A 14,085-nucleotide genomic window follows, 5' to 3' on the forward strand; every position below is an offset into this window, starting at 1 on the left:
TGACAACCGTTTGCTTGCTTCCACACGCATGCGGATCGAGCTACGTCTTTGGCCGACGTTTTGGTATGTTGGTTTAGTTCTTGCTATGCTAGCTTATGCTCGCGGCATATCCACCAACATTGGCACCATTGCCGGGGACGAGAGCCCTAGGTAGGTGACCTTAGACTAGTCCTATAGAAGTCCCTCTGGTTCGCCAAAATTTTGTTATTTTATTTTAGGTAGGATCTGGGAGTTGGACTCTTGAGGTCTTGGAGAGGTGCTAGGGAGCGTGTGACTCGCCTGGATTTTTTGCCATGGGTAGTATTAGTCGTGTTTTAGTGTTGATGGTGTGTGAGTGATTTGTGAGGTGATAAACATGATAGCTAGTTCGTGTGAGAGAGTGAAGTGTTTTTCTAATCATAAATACAACACCCCATATGATGTGTAATAGTAGTTTTAGGAAGGACATGTTGATTATGATCTAGGGCTATTCATCACAGATTTATTTGCTTGTGTGCTTGTTTGCGTTTAAAATCCTATAAAAGTTTAATCTTTAGAGTGAAAATGCAACAAACAAACTTTTGGGGATATTTGTGCATGACTAAATGATGCTGAGAATATAAGAAAGCATATGCAAGAGATCTGTTGAGAAAATTTAAAATTTTGCAACTCTGAACTTCATACGCGTATAATGTCTTAGGCTAGCAAAAGGCCAGGTTTGACAAAACAGACTGCACCAGAGTGTTCAAAAGAGGTCTTTTACCCAAAGCACACCTTGAGACTAAAGTTTTGACCAACACTTAGTACCCAAAAGACAAAGGCGACGTGTCGGAAACGAAAAAAAAAAGAACTTGTGATTCTGAGCATGTCTTTGCATGAAGACTGGTAAAAGTGCTTAAAAACGAGTGTTGAGACTTTTGGATGCCTATGGATAGATTTTGGACAGAAATCAATCAGCAGACATCATACGTGTTGATGTCTGAAGGGTGATTCTGGCATCCAAATTGACTTTTTGACTTTATGCCCATATTCTGCATGTTGAGTTGAGCACATACACCAAGCTTCATTTCATTTGGACATATAGATTGAGTATTGAGAGTATTTTACTCTTTCTGGGAAGTTCCTTGTCAAAAAGTGGTGATCTTGTGCTTGATTGACATCCAAATTCAATTTTGAGCATATCTGTGTGTTGTATGAGTGGTGGAGGATCTTTGGAGAAGTTTTTACCTCATCCTTGCACAAAATACATCATACACATATGATGTTTGAAGGGCATGTTTAGAGACTAGATCTGACATCAGGAATGTAGAGTGTTTAGCACCACAAAACAGGCTTAGAGACCAAGTTACATCCAATTTGGATCATCTTTGACTTAAAAGACCTCCAAAAGAAGCTGACAGCAACTAAGATAGAATTAGGGGTGATAGACCTGCCAAGGGGAGTTTGAATAACAAAGCAAAACTTCAGGTGAATAGATCACATCAAGGAGAGTCTAAATTTCAAGTTTGGGCTAATTCTGATCACGTAGTACATTATACGTGTATGAAGTCTGAAGGCTCATTTTAGGGCTTGGGTAATGATTTTGAATGTCCAAGAGCCTTCCTTGTGAAACTAGGGTCCCATATGTCTCCTTAGATTAGTGCATAAGACTCACATAGGGAATCAAGTCCTTATATATAGTTGTTTGGTTGGGATGAACCCCCTAGTAATATCGATCAACACCGTAGAGTATTTAAGTGAGAATCACTATTTTGACAAAGAATTGCAGAGTCAAAAGTTTTGTAGAGATAGCTAGAACCAAGGATCTTACAAGTCGGTGATCATTTTGAAGTGCAAAGTACTTTACAAGTTGGGAAAGAGGTTTGAAAGAAAATCAGAGCAAAGAGCAACTGCAAGCAGACTTCCTCAAGTACAAAAATGGGTTAACAAGAAATATTTTGGAAATAGAGACCCAAGAGATCATGTGGCAGCATTTGTGCGCGTCATTAGAGTTGAGGAAGTCTTAGACTTTCCCACGTAGTTCGCAGGATTTGGGTTAACTCTAGAGGAGGATGCCGCCACCTTCTTTGATTCCATTGAATGTAGAGATTTTGAGTCAATGAAGGAGGTATTTGACGAGTTTATGGAATTCTCTCAAAGAGGGATAGCCCACAACATGGTCTCACAAATCCATAAGCTCAAGCAAAAAGAAGGAGAATTTGTACAAAAAGTAGCTTTAAAACTGAAATGCTACGTAAAATTTTGCCCTGTGGAAGAGTTACCAATACATTTCAGACTCATGTTGATATTTATCAAAGGGCTGAGGAATGCAGACCTTCACAATGGTTTGCATATAAAGAAGAGCACAACCTAAATGAGTTGATAAAGGAAGCTCTATACCTAGTAGACAATTGTGCTGTCTACAAGGAAGGTGACTATAAAGACTTAGATGATGATTTGTCATCACAATGTAGTGGATCAAAGTCCACAAAATGAACACAAAAGAGTGAGACAACTGTAAGTCAGGAGCAACTTATTGGAGAAGTACTCAAAAGAATAGGCCCATTTGCTAAGCCACATTCTAAGCAAACCAAGTGGTGTGCCATCGATAAAAAATGGATGAATCATGTGACAGAAGAGTGTTACTACAACAAGGGATATGTGAGAGAGCAACAATATGCCCCACTAGCCTAGGTAGCACCTTCTCAATTACTACTAATTCTTAGGTATACAACAAAAAACCAGTAGGGGTTGAACGGCCACAACCTGTTTTGGGACAATAACCACCTCTCCCAGGAGAAATATCAGTAGGAATTAGGTATGCACCCACTGTAGACGAAACGGAGGAACAAGCCTTAGTGCCTGTGCCCGCATATTATGAAGAGCCAAGTGGATACATGGCCATTTCAACATACTATCCACCCAAAGAGCCGAAGGCACCGAAACCTTGGAGCATGACAGGAATTTTGGACCACCAACATCAGCTCATTCTACAAGAGAAGGCAGATACAACTTAGATAAGAGAAGATTATTATTCATAGCCAATGGACACATGCCTACCTATAAACAGAGACCAACTCCAGGAGCGCCTTGAAAACCATTAGGACCGTGCTACAAGTGCGGTGGTGACCACCTTATGAAAGGTTATCCACATACGGAGATCATTAAAGTGAATGTCTACTGTCCAAATTGTGGAATCACTCATTTGATTAGTGACTGCTCGAAAAACCCGAATAAAATGGTGAAAACAACGTTGAACATGTTAGAGACAATCCCGTCAAGTAGTGATTGTGAAAATGAAACAGTGACACCTATACAGGTTGTCACAAGAGCGCAAGCTCAGTGTTACCATATACATGTGGTAGTGATGTGTGTGAACAAACTAGGACCGCCGGGGCATTTTTTCCCTCTTTAGGAGTCCCCCCCTCCACGTGCATTGTATATATGCCCATCGCTCTAGGGCTATCTATCTTTCCATTACACACTAAGTAATACACTCTCTGCTGTGTGCCTTGAGCTTCCTTTGTCTTCTCCAAGCTGTGTGGATTTCCCTGCAACCCTAATTCCAACAATTGGTATCAGAGTAGGTCACGTCCTCCCGAGCTTAATTGCCAACGTCGTCAGAACACCCCTGATCGTTTTCTTAGATTCAACAAGCTTTGGCAAGCGTCAGTAGGTCGACAAAAAATTTCGGGCTCATTTTGACCTCCGTTTCCACTACAGCCAGGACTGCACATGCGATTTCTTCATTTTGTGCAAAATTTCTGTCGGTGCCAATCACTGCATAACAAGTCTTATACAGTCTACTATGGGTTGTGCTATATAGCACATGCTGGTCTCACTCAGTTTCTCCTTATTTTGGGCAATTTTCACATCAGGTGGATACATTTTCCATGGCTGACAACAACATAGATGTGTTCAAGATGTTTGCTCTGCTGAGGACAAATTGGATGGGGACGAATACCCTATGTGGGCTTACATGATGCAACATGTACTTGTATCAAAGGGAGTTTGACACATTGTGCAGGGCATTGATGTACGTCCTGGTACTATGGATGCATGCAATTTTGAGGATACTCCAGGTTTTGCTACCAGGGTTGCTGCTGTCAGAGCTATTTTGCCTACGGATGAGCATGCTTGTTGGGATGTAAAAGATGCACAGGCTCATGCATTAATTGCATTGTTGTGAAGCGCACTACATTCCTCACATTCATTCAACAAAACTCTACAAAACAGGCTTGGGATATTCTAGTAGGTCTTTATGCAAGCCGCAATGAGGCTAAAATTGCTTTGCTGCGTAAAGAGCTCGAATCGAAGATTATGCATGAGGAAAATGAAATGGACACTTTCCTATCTAGTGTCAAGGATGTTAATGAGCAACTAATTTCTGCAGGAGAAGTCATTTTTGATAGTTCACTTGTGCAGACTGTTCTTGATGCTTTGCCAGATGCTTACCACACTTTTGCTAGTCCTTGGAGACTTATGACCCAAGGAAATCCTGAAGTTGTCAAGTTTGATGCATTATGTGCACATTGCTGTTGCAAGAGTCACTTTCCAGAAAAAACAGGACTAGGCATTGTGCAGTTGAGCATGCTTTTATTGCAGCTCAAAGAAAAGGTGAACAACAATGTAACCACTTATTATGGTTCTGCTACGAGCGGCAAAAATTTTGTTCCTAATGGTACTGCTAGCAACACTTCGTCTGACAATTTTGGTGATAAGGGCAAAAAGAAGATGCGTTGCCATTATGGTAAAGCTAATGATCACTTGATCAAGCCGTGTCCAAAATTGAAGGAAAAAGAGGCTAAGAAGAAAGAGGTTGGATCCACTACAGGGTCCAATACAAGTGCATCGATTATAGAGTCTTTTGTCAAAGGAGTTGTGATGCTGATGTTGATGCAGAATGGGCATTTAGTGCAGAGTTGTGATGCTGATGTTGATGCAGAATGGGCATTTAGTGCAGAGTGCACTTATGATTCTATTGTCCATGATGCATGTATGTCACTTGCTGTAGATTCACATGTGTGGTATTTTGATAGTGGTGCTACAAAGCAGATTGCCTCACATCATGTTTTGTTTACCTCTATTGAGTCTGTCCCTCATGTGAATACAGTGACTTGTGCCAACAATGCCTCTTATCCTGTTCAAGGAGTTGGAAATATTGTGCTTACTGCTACAAATGGTAGTTCTTTCACACTTGTTGATGCATTGTATGTACCTGGGATAAAAAAGAACCTTCTGTCTGTATCTGCACTTGCTAGACTTGGTCTCGTAGTCAAATTTGTGGATGACAGATGTACAATTCATGATCTTAGTTTTGGTGATGAAATTGTTGCGTCTGGCCTTTTGTGTCGTGGGTTGTATAAGTTCACTTTGTATGACAAGTGTGGACAAAATTTTGCAAATGCAATTGCAGATTCAAGGGCTGTTTCAGATGCAAAACTGTGGCATGCACGTTTTGAGCATCTGAATTTTGCCAATTTTCTACGTTTGCAGAAATTTGATATGGTTGCTTCTTTGCTGCCTCTTGAAGCACTTGTAAAACATGTTTGTGAAGGCTATATTTTGGGTAAAATGCAATGTGCTAATTTTCCAAAGGATGGGTCAGTTCACGCTACATGCAGATTGCAACTTGTGCATTGTGATGTTTGTGGGCCTATGCAAACTCCGTCCTTGGGAAATTACTTGTACTTCATGACTTTTTCATTGATGACTACTCCCAGGCATGCATGGTTATATCCGTTGAAAGCTAAGTCCAAAGTGTTTATGTGCTTCAAGCAATTTCATGCTGAAAATGTCTCGATATGTACTATGGGCACCCTCTGTTCCGATCGAGGGGGGGAGTATATGCCTCATGAATTTAATGCATTTCTGGCTAGTCATGGGATAAACACCACTGTACAGTGCCGTATATGCCTCAACAAAATGGTGTTGCTGAGAGGAAAAACAGGTCTCTTACGAAAATGGCACGATGTATGGTCAAGAGTACTACATTCATTTTGGCTTGAGGCTGTCATGTGTGCCACTTATGTACTCAACATGTGTCCTACAAAAGTGTTGTAGTCTATGACTCCATGTGCAGCATGGCATGATAGAAAGCCATCTATTGAGCACATCCGTGTTTTTGGCCATTTGGCTTATGGTTTAGTGCCACAAGCGCAACACAGAAAATTGGATGATAAGCTGTCAAATGTACTTTTGTTGGTTATAGTGCTGAAGCAAAGGTTACAGGTTATACCATCCGCAAACAAAGCGTATTTTGGTCTCACGTGAGGTTTTGTTTGTAAAAGATTCTATTCAGCCTTTGTTGTCATGTATAGAGATAGTAATGTAAGCTCATAGGGCATTTAGGATAGTTTATTGGCTCTTTTCAGTGGTGGAAGTTCGATGTAAATTCAAATGAGAAAAATGTAGCCTATGGGGGTTTCTAAAAATGTTACAGATCAGCCTATTACTGATGTAGATGTACATGATGTACTTGATGAGGAAAGGGCTAAAAATGAGCAGGCTAGAGGTATGCCAAAATGGATGGTGCACACTTTGCGTGACAGTAAATTGGATGCACCTTTGTCTAGTCATACTCGTTCAGGTTCTCGCCATGCCTCTTATGCATCAGATTGTTATGCTTTGGTTGTGTCTAGCTTCTGTGATATAGAGGAACCTCTATCTTTTGATGAAGCACATAATTCAAAATATTGGATGTTTGCCATGCAATCAAAATACGAAGCACTTATAGAAAATGACACATGGACTTTATGTGATTTGCCTCCTGGCAAAAAGGCCATTGGTACAAAGTGGGTTTACAAGTTGAAACGCAAGCTGAATGGTGAGGTTGATCGCCATAAGGCTTGACTTGCTTTAGCTGTGTCTAGCTTATGTGATATAGAGGAACCTCTATCTTTTGATGAAGCACGGAATTCAAAACATTGGATGGCTACCATGCAATCAAAATACGATGCACTTATAGAAAATGACACATGGACTTTATGTGATTTGCCTCCTAGAAAAAAGGCCATTGATACAAAGTGGGTTACAAGTTGAAACGCAAGCCGAATGGTGAGGTTGATCGCCATAAGCTCGACTTGTTGCAAAAGACTATGCGTAGCAGAAAGACATAGATTATGAAGAAAATTTTTCTTCCACTTGTTGTATGACTACTGTTCGTTTTCTATGTGCATTGGCAGCTCATTTTGGTTGGGATGTACATCAATCCGGTATTGTTACTGCTTTCTTGAATGGTGACATTTTTGAGGAAGTCTATGTAACACAGCCTCGCGGTTTTGTTAAGAAAGGAGAAGAGGACAAAGTGTGCATATGTAAAAAGGCTTTTGTATGGATTGAAGCAATCTCCTCGTGCTTGGTATGAGAAAGATGACACTCATTTGGTCAAACGAGGCTTTTGTAACAGTCCAACAGAAAGCACATTGTATGTCAAGAGTGAGGGCGATGTACTTCTCATGGTTGTTCTTTATGTGGATGATTTGCTGATCACTTGTCCCAATGAGGCACATATTGGTGAATTTAAAGCTGATGTGAATGCTACTTTCAAGATGAAAGATTTGGGGCTGTTGCATCATTACTTGGGCATACAGTTTAAACAATGTGATGGTGGATTGCCTTGTGTCAGAAAAGCTACATAGAGACATCGCTATGTAAGTTTGGACTTGAGGATTGCAAACCTATTGCCACTTTCATGGAAACAAGTTTGAAGTTGAGTCTCCATGATGCTGGTGATCCTGTTGATGTCACTCTTTACCAATCTGCTATTGGCTGCCTCATTTATGTATGCAACATGAGGCCGGATATTCAGTTTGCAATCTCACAGGTTAGCAGATTTATGCATAGCCTAGGGTCTAAGAATTGGCAGGTAGTCAAGAGGTTTTCTCGCTACTTGAGTGGAAATTTGCATCTTGGCTTGTTTTATCCCAAGGGGGGGATCATTGTTGCCAGATTTACATGCATTTCGCACTCAAATTGGGTTGGTTGTTATGACACACAAGTGTCCACAAGTGGTTTTTGTTTCATGCTTAGTAGTTCATGTATCTCATGGTTGGCAAGAAGAAACCTACTGTGGCCACTTCCAATTGTGAGGCTGAGTACAGGGCAATCTTGACAGCTACGGTTGAGTGTGTATGGCTCAGACGCCTTATGGCTGATTTGGGTGTTGGACAAGACATTGCCAACATCATCTACACAGACAGTCATAGCGCATTGGCAGTTGCAAGGAACCTAGTTTTTCATGCTTGCACAAATCACAATGAGGTGCATTACCACTATGTCAGGGAGAGGCTCTCAGTAGGAGAGATCAACTTGGCTTATGTGCCAACGCAAGACAACCTTGCAGATCTTTTCACAAAGGAATTGTCGAGAAGTTTGAAGCTGTCTGCAAAGCTTTGGGCTTGATCCCCTTTGTGCAGTGATCCTGTCCTCAGGGCATGTCACTTCCCTTTACTCTTCCTGCTAGCCCTCGTTCACCACATCTCTCCCAGGGGGGATTTGTTACCATATACATGTGGTAGCTAAGTAATACACTCTCTGTTGTGTGTCTTGAGCTTCCTTTGTCTTCTCTAAGCTGTGTGCATTTCCAACACTCAAAAATCAATGGAAGGACCAATAATTGAGGAACCTAGAACAGATGCACCTAGTCTTGAACGGAAAAGTTGATGCAACACTTGGAAGGCTAGGAAAGCACGCATGAAAGTTAGGAAGGAACAAGAAAAATTTCCTTAGCATACGAGGTGAAACAAACCAAGGAAAAATTGAGGAAACTAGAAGGGAAAGCCAACAAGGAAAAGGAGACCCCTTAGGCAGAGTCCGAGAAGAATGAGGAACCAGAAAGTGCAAGTCCAGGAGAATCTGTCCTAGTTGAAAAAGTGAATGAACCTCTAGACGCACTTTTGAAAGCTTATGAGGCCCAACTTGAAAATAACTGGACCTAGGAACAAAGATGGATGACATACCCATATGCGGAGTTGAAAAAGCAAAGGCTAGAGATGTGTTAGAAGATGATCCAAACAACCCAAGCTTTGTTAGGGCCACCGATAAGAAAACCAGAGGGTTGGATGGAGCTTGCAGCTCCAACACCAGTGGTCCCATCGAGACACGAGCGTGAATGGATAGCTGAGATTCCCACAATGGAATTAGAACTTGTGAAGCTAATAAAAAAGCCAAGAGTAGTGATGAATACCATAGATCAGGCATTTGATGGTTTCCACGGATCAGGCATCTGATGGTTTCCATCCTATCATACATGAGATATACAGAGAAGACGACCGCTTAGATAAAATTTGGAAACAAATAGAATAAGCAAACAAAGGAAATGAGCTAAGGCAGAGAAATAACCAGACTAATAATGGGAGGGAGGTATTTCTTCTTCCTATTGGGGAATTTGACGCAGGATCTCAAGCAGATCTGGATATTCACTTATATTGGGGGGATATAAGTTCTGCAAGATCTTTGGATAGCCAACCCGTGTCTCTGAGAACCTTACCCTCTTATATGGGAGAGTATGAAGCAAAGTTTGACGTGAAGGCAGTCCCATCACACAGACTCTCCTCGAAAAAGATGGTGGACTCTAAAGGACTGATAGACATATTGTACTCACATGCTGTGACTTGCACCATTATGCTAGCCAAGCTTCTTTGAATATGACCAAACATGTGGGCGATAGTTGGAAGATGCTTAGAAAAGTTTGGTGTAAGAGATCCAACTTCACAGATACAAGAAGGGACCAGAGAGCTAAAGAAGCCTCAATTAAACATGCGACCAATACCCTTAAACAAGGTAGGGGAGTATTGTGAAGGCGAGGATGGAAATACTACATTTTTCGTTGAGTTTCAAGGTGTTACAACCATGGCCATTCTTGACAGTGGAGCGGGTGTGGCTATTGCAACCAAAGAGGTATGGAAGAAATGGGAAAAACCTGCCTTGAGAGCCACAAGGATGAAATTGCAATTAGTAGATGGTTATATGAAGAAACCCCTAGGGATTTTAGAAGAGGTAATTGTCACTTCTTGTGGCATTGAGTATGAGCATACCTTTGCTATAGTAGATTTTCAAGAAGAACAACTACGACATAATACTTGGGCGACCATTCATGCGACAATTGAAGATGGTCCAAGACTGGGGTTATGATATATATTCCTGAGGCACATGGAAACCACAATGCGTATAAACCTTAAAGACCATAGTTACAAAGATGTGAACCGAACCCCCATTGAGGAGTTTGATTCAACTACATTAGCAGGGTTTGAGCTTCCATCTTAGTTAGGTATGCCAAAGGAGCTATGGATGTGCGAAGCATCTCATTGCGAAAGCTTAAATGAGAAGAGTGTATTCTAGAAAGGGCAATTGAAGACAAGGAATACATTCCTAAACCCTTCCATAAAGAAACTCAAGAGCATTTAGAGTGGACACATATTCTAGCTACCCCAGATGTGTGTGCTATTTTGGATGGTCCCATGACAAAGTTTTGCAACAAAGATGACTATGACGTGGTTCCATGCTATATGGTTAGTGTGGTAAATATGGAAGATGAGGAAACAGTCTTTGAGCAGCCCATAAAAGATGAACCGGTAGAAGTAGACATAGGAGTTATTTTATGACTCTCTAGAGCACCTTGAGTGAGATGAGGATGCATATAATGAATGCTCTAACAACCCCAGTGAACAAAAGGAAACAATAGAGGATGTCAGGTTCTAAAACTTTCAAAATCAAAAACCTAAACGTCAACAACACTATAAGGAAAAGAGAACTGAGCGCAGGGCTAGAGAGAATCCGATGCCTAGAATAAGAGGCAAAACACAATTTTTGATGTTTGTGAAAGCTGAAGATTGTGTTAAAGACAAAGTTTTGGGGAGATTCTCTAGAGCTTGGGATCCAAAGACACCAACCAACACAAGAAACTTGAGAAAAAAAACTCGAAAGGCTGAAACTAAAACAAAACCTAAGAAAACAAAAGAACCAGGACGAGACGAGCTTGAAGAACTAAATGTACCAGAAAGAAGAAATACAGAGATCTCAAGAAAACTCTAAGGGAAGTGTGGACAATGAAAATAGAGAGTGATGAAGAAGAGGGTGAGAAAAATGAAGACAAAATGAGCGTGCCTTCCCACTACAAAAAAAATCACTATCCAAGATAGAAAGGTAGTAATGATACAACCCATATGAGAGCAAAAGGACAAGGAGTCATATGAGGGCCAGAGGACGCAAAGAAGATAGACTCGGTAGGACAAGGATGGAGAAGAGCCAAGGACAATCTATATAGCAACTGATCTAAGTACGAAAGAAGAAGAGAAGCTCATAAGGCTTCTCAAGGAGTACAAGGACATGTTTGGTTGGTCATATAAAGACCTAAAAGGGGTAGATCTGATAATATGCCAACACACAATCCCATTAAAACCTGATGCAAAGTCTAGCCCCGACAGAGATCATATACGTCTAATGATACATTTTCTAAGCGTATCAAAGAAGAAATTGATAAACTAAAGGAAGCTGAGGTTCATCTATGAAATAGAACAAATCGACTGGGTATCTCCAATTGTGGTAGTGCCCAAGAAAATGGTAAACTTTGAGTGTGTGTCAATCTAAAGAAGGTGAATGCAGCCACAATAAGGGACAATTATCCCCTACATATCACTGACCATGTTCTAGAACGAGTGGCAAAAAGCGGGCTTATTCCTTTTTAGATGGATTCTCTGGCTACAACTACAACCAACTTGCAATCACTCTTGAAGATCAATATAAGATGGATTTTTTCATAGAATGGGGTATATATGCATATAGAGTCATGCCGTTTTGATTGACTAATGCCCTTGCAACATTCCAGAGGTTAATGGCACATGCTTTTAAAGAATACTTGAGGATATTCTTGGAAATTTATATGGATGATCTATGTGTACACTCTCTCTTGAGGGATGAACATATGGAACACCTCAAAAAAGTATTCAAGAAGTGCAAGACATATAGGATCTACCTTAACCCAAAAATGTGCGTATTCATGGTCAAATAAGGTAGAATCCTGGGACATATTGTCTCAAAAAATGACATATCTACGAATTTGGATAAGATAAAAGTAATTGTAGAGATGCCTAAACCAAACAACACAAAGCAGGTACAATGCTTTATGGGACACTGTGGTTATTAAAGGAGGTTTATACACATGTATGCAGTCATTGGTCAACCCCTGTATAGACTTATAATAGTCTTTGAATGTATATAATAGTGTGAGGAGTCATGTTGTGTGGATTTAAATGTGTCATCTAAATAGCTTTAAATGTCATGTTGTGTGGATTGGAGCTTTTTGTCAAGTGCAAGCTGCTCGTATAAGCTGTAGGAAATAAGGTTTTCTTGAGCTCCTGAATCTAGAAATGCATTTTCTTCCACTTGATTACTTCCAACCTTGACTTTGATTGTTGGATCCTCCATATTCTCTTCATCAAATTATGCTACCTTGATTGCATTGATCCATAGTGGTGGTCCTTGTTGTTGCCGTTGTCGTAGAAGCTTCCTTTTTGTCATTCGTTCCTTTGCTTCCGCTTAAGCTTCTTTGACTATTCACTGTTTTTCTTGAGTTCTTTTCTTCTCTTCATGGATTTTTTGAAGCATGTCCTGGGTTAGTGGTAAATGATACTTTTGGAGCCTACATCCACTAATCCAATTGGGAATTTAATCACCGTCTAATGTAGCAAGCTTGACAGTCCCACTTGGTGACAGATCTTTGATCACAAAGGGTCCCATCCCTCGCTTTTTGAGTTTCTTGGTATGTTGTTTTGATGTATAAACCAAGACATAATCATGTGCTTTAAATTATTTTGAGTGTACATGCTTATCAAAAAATTCCTTTTGCCTTCTTTTTTGAGCGTAGATGGAAAGCTACAACTTTCAAGCCGAGCTCATCCAGCTTCTCAAGTTCATCTATTCTCAAAGACAATTCATGGCCTGTCCATTCTAGTTGCTTAGCTACCCTTAGAGTTGAGATTAAAAACTCCATGGGCAAGATAGTGTTAAGACTAAACACCATGTTATATGGTGTCGTTCCAATAGATGTCTTATAAGCTACCTTGTAAGGCCACAATGTAGAGTGTAACTTTTGACCCCAATTGGCCCTTGAATCAGATACTATTTTAGTCAATATAGTGCAGAGGGTTTTGTTTGTAGCTTCAGCCTATCCATTTGCCTGTGGATGGTATGGAGCAGACTTCTTATGAAGTACCACAAATTCATCTAGAAGATTTTCAATAACTTCATTAATAAAACGTATGCCACGATCTCACTAACAAGCTCTACTGGTAGACCATATCTAACAAAGGAATTTTCATAGAGAAATTGTGTAGTGGTCCTTGCATCCGCTTTTTGTGTGGCTGTTGCTTCAACCCATTTAGTGAGATAGTCCATGGCAACAATGATATATTGGGCGTGAGTCCTGTAAGCGAGAGGTGAAATTGGTCCTACAAAGTCTATACCCCACTTGGAAAAAGCTTTGGCTCCAATCATAGGCCTTAAAGGCATCTCATCCTTCTTTATTGGCACTTTGGTACAGTGACAAGCATCACATCTTTTAACATATCCTTCAGCGTCCATATGTAATGTAGGCCACCATATTCCCACAATTTTTGTCATCTTATCCCCTAAGAAATGGCCTCCGCTTATGACTCCATGTGCTTGCTCTAAGATTGGCAAACACGTGCTCTCTGTTGCACATATTCTGAGCTGATTATCCTTTCCTCTCTTATAGAGCTGATTTTCAATTGGTGTGAAGTCTCTAGCTTCTACTTCTATAGCTCTTTGACGTGCTCTAGAGGTATTTTCAAGAAGAGTTCTCGTTGTTAGGTAGTCAATTATATATCAACTCCATTCTGGTGCAATTGTTAGTAACCTACTCATGAACATCAACACACATATTTGGCCAATAAAATCCTAATTGTTTCAAGCCTTGACATGTTTTTGTTTGCGAGCAATGAAATGTGAAGTCCTAAATATGTGCTTTTAAAAGATAACATATTATATCACAAAAGCATGGGTGCCAAAGAAGTTGATTGCAGTCCAAGCCAATCGAGAACAACTCTGGATTCCAAAGAGACAAGGCAAGGAACTCCCTTCAGTACAAACAACTAAGATCCAACTAGG

This window comes from Adiantum capillus-veneris, chromosome 6 (genome assembly GCF_014529385.1).
Source record: "Adiantum capillus-veneris isolate H3 chromosome 6, ASM1452938v2, whole genome shotgun sequence".
In the NCBI taxonomy this organism is placed as follows: Eukaryota; Viridiplantae; Streptophyta; class Polypodiopsida; order Polypodiales; family Pteridaceae; genus Adiantum; species Adiantum capillus-veneris.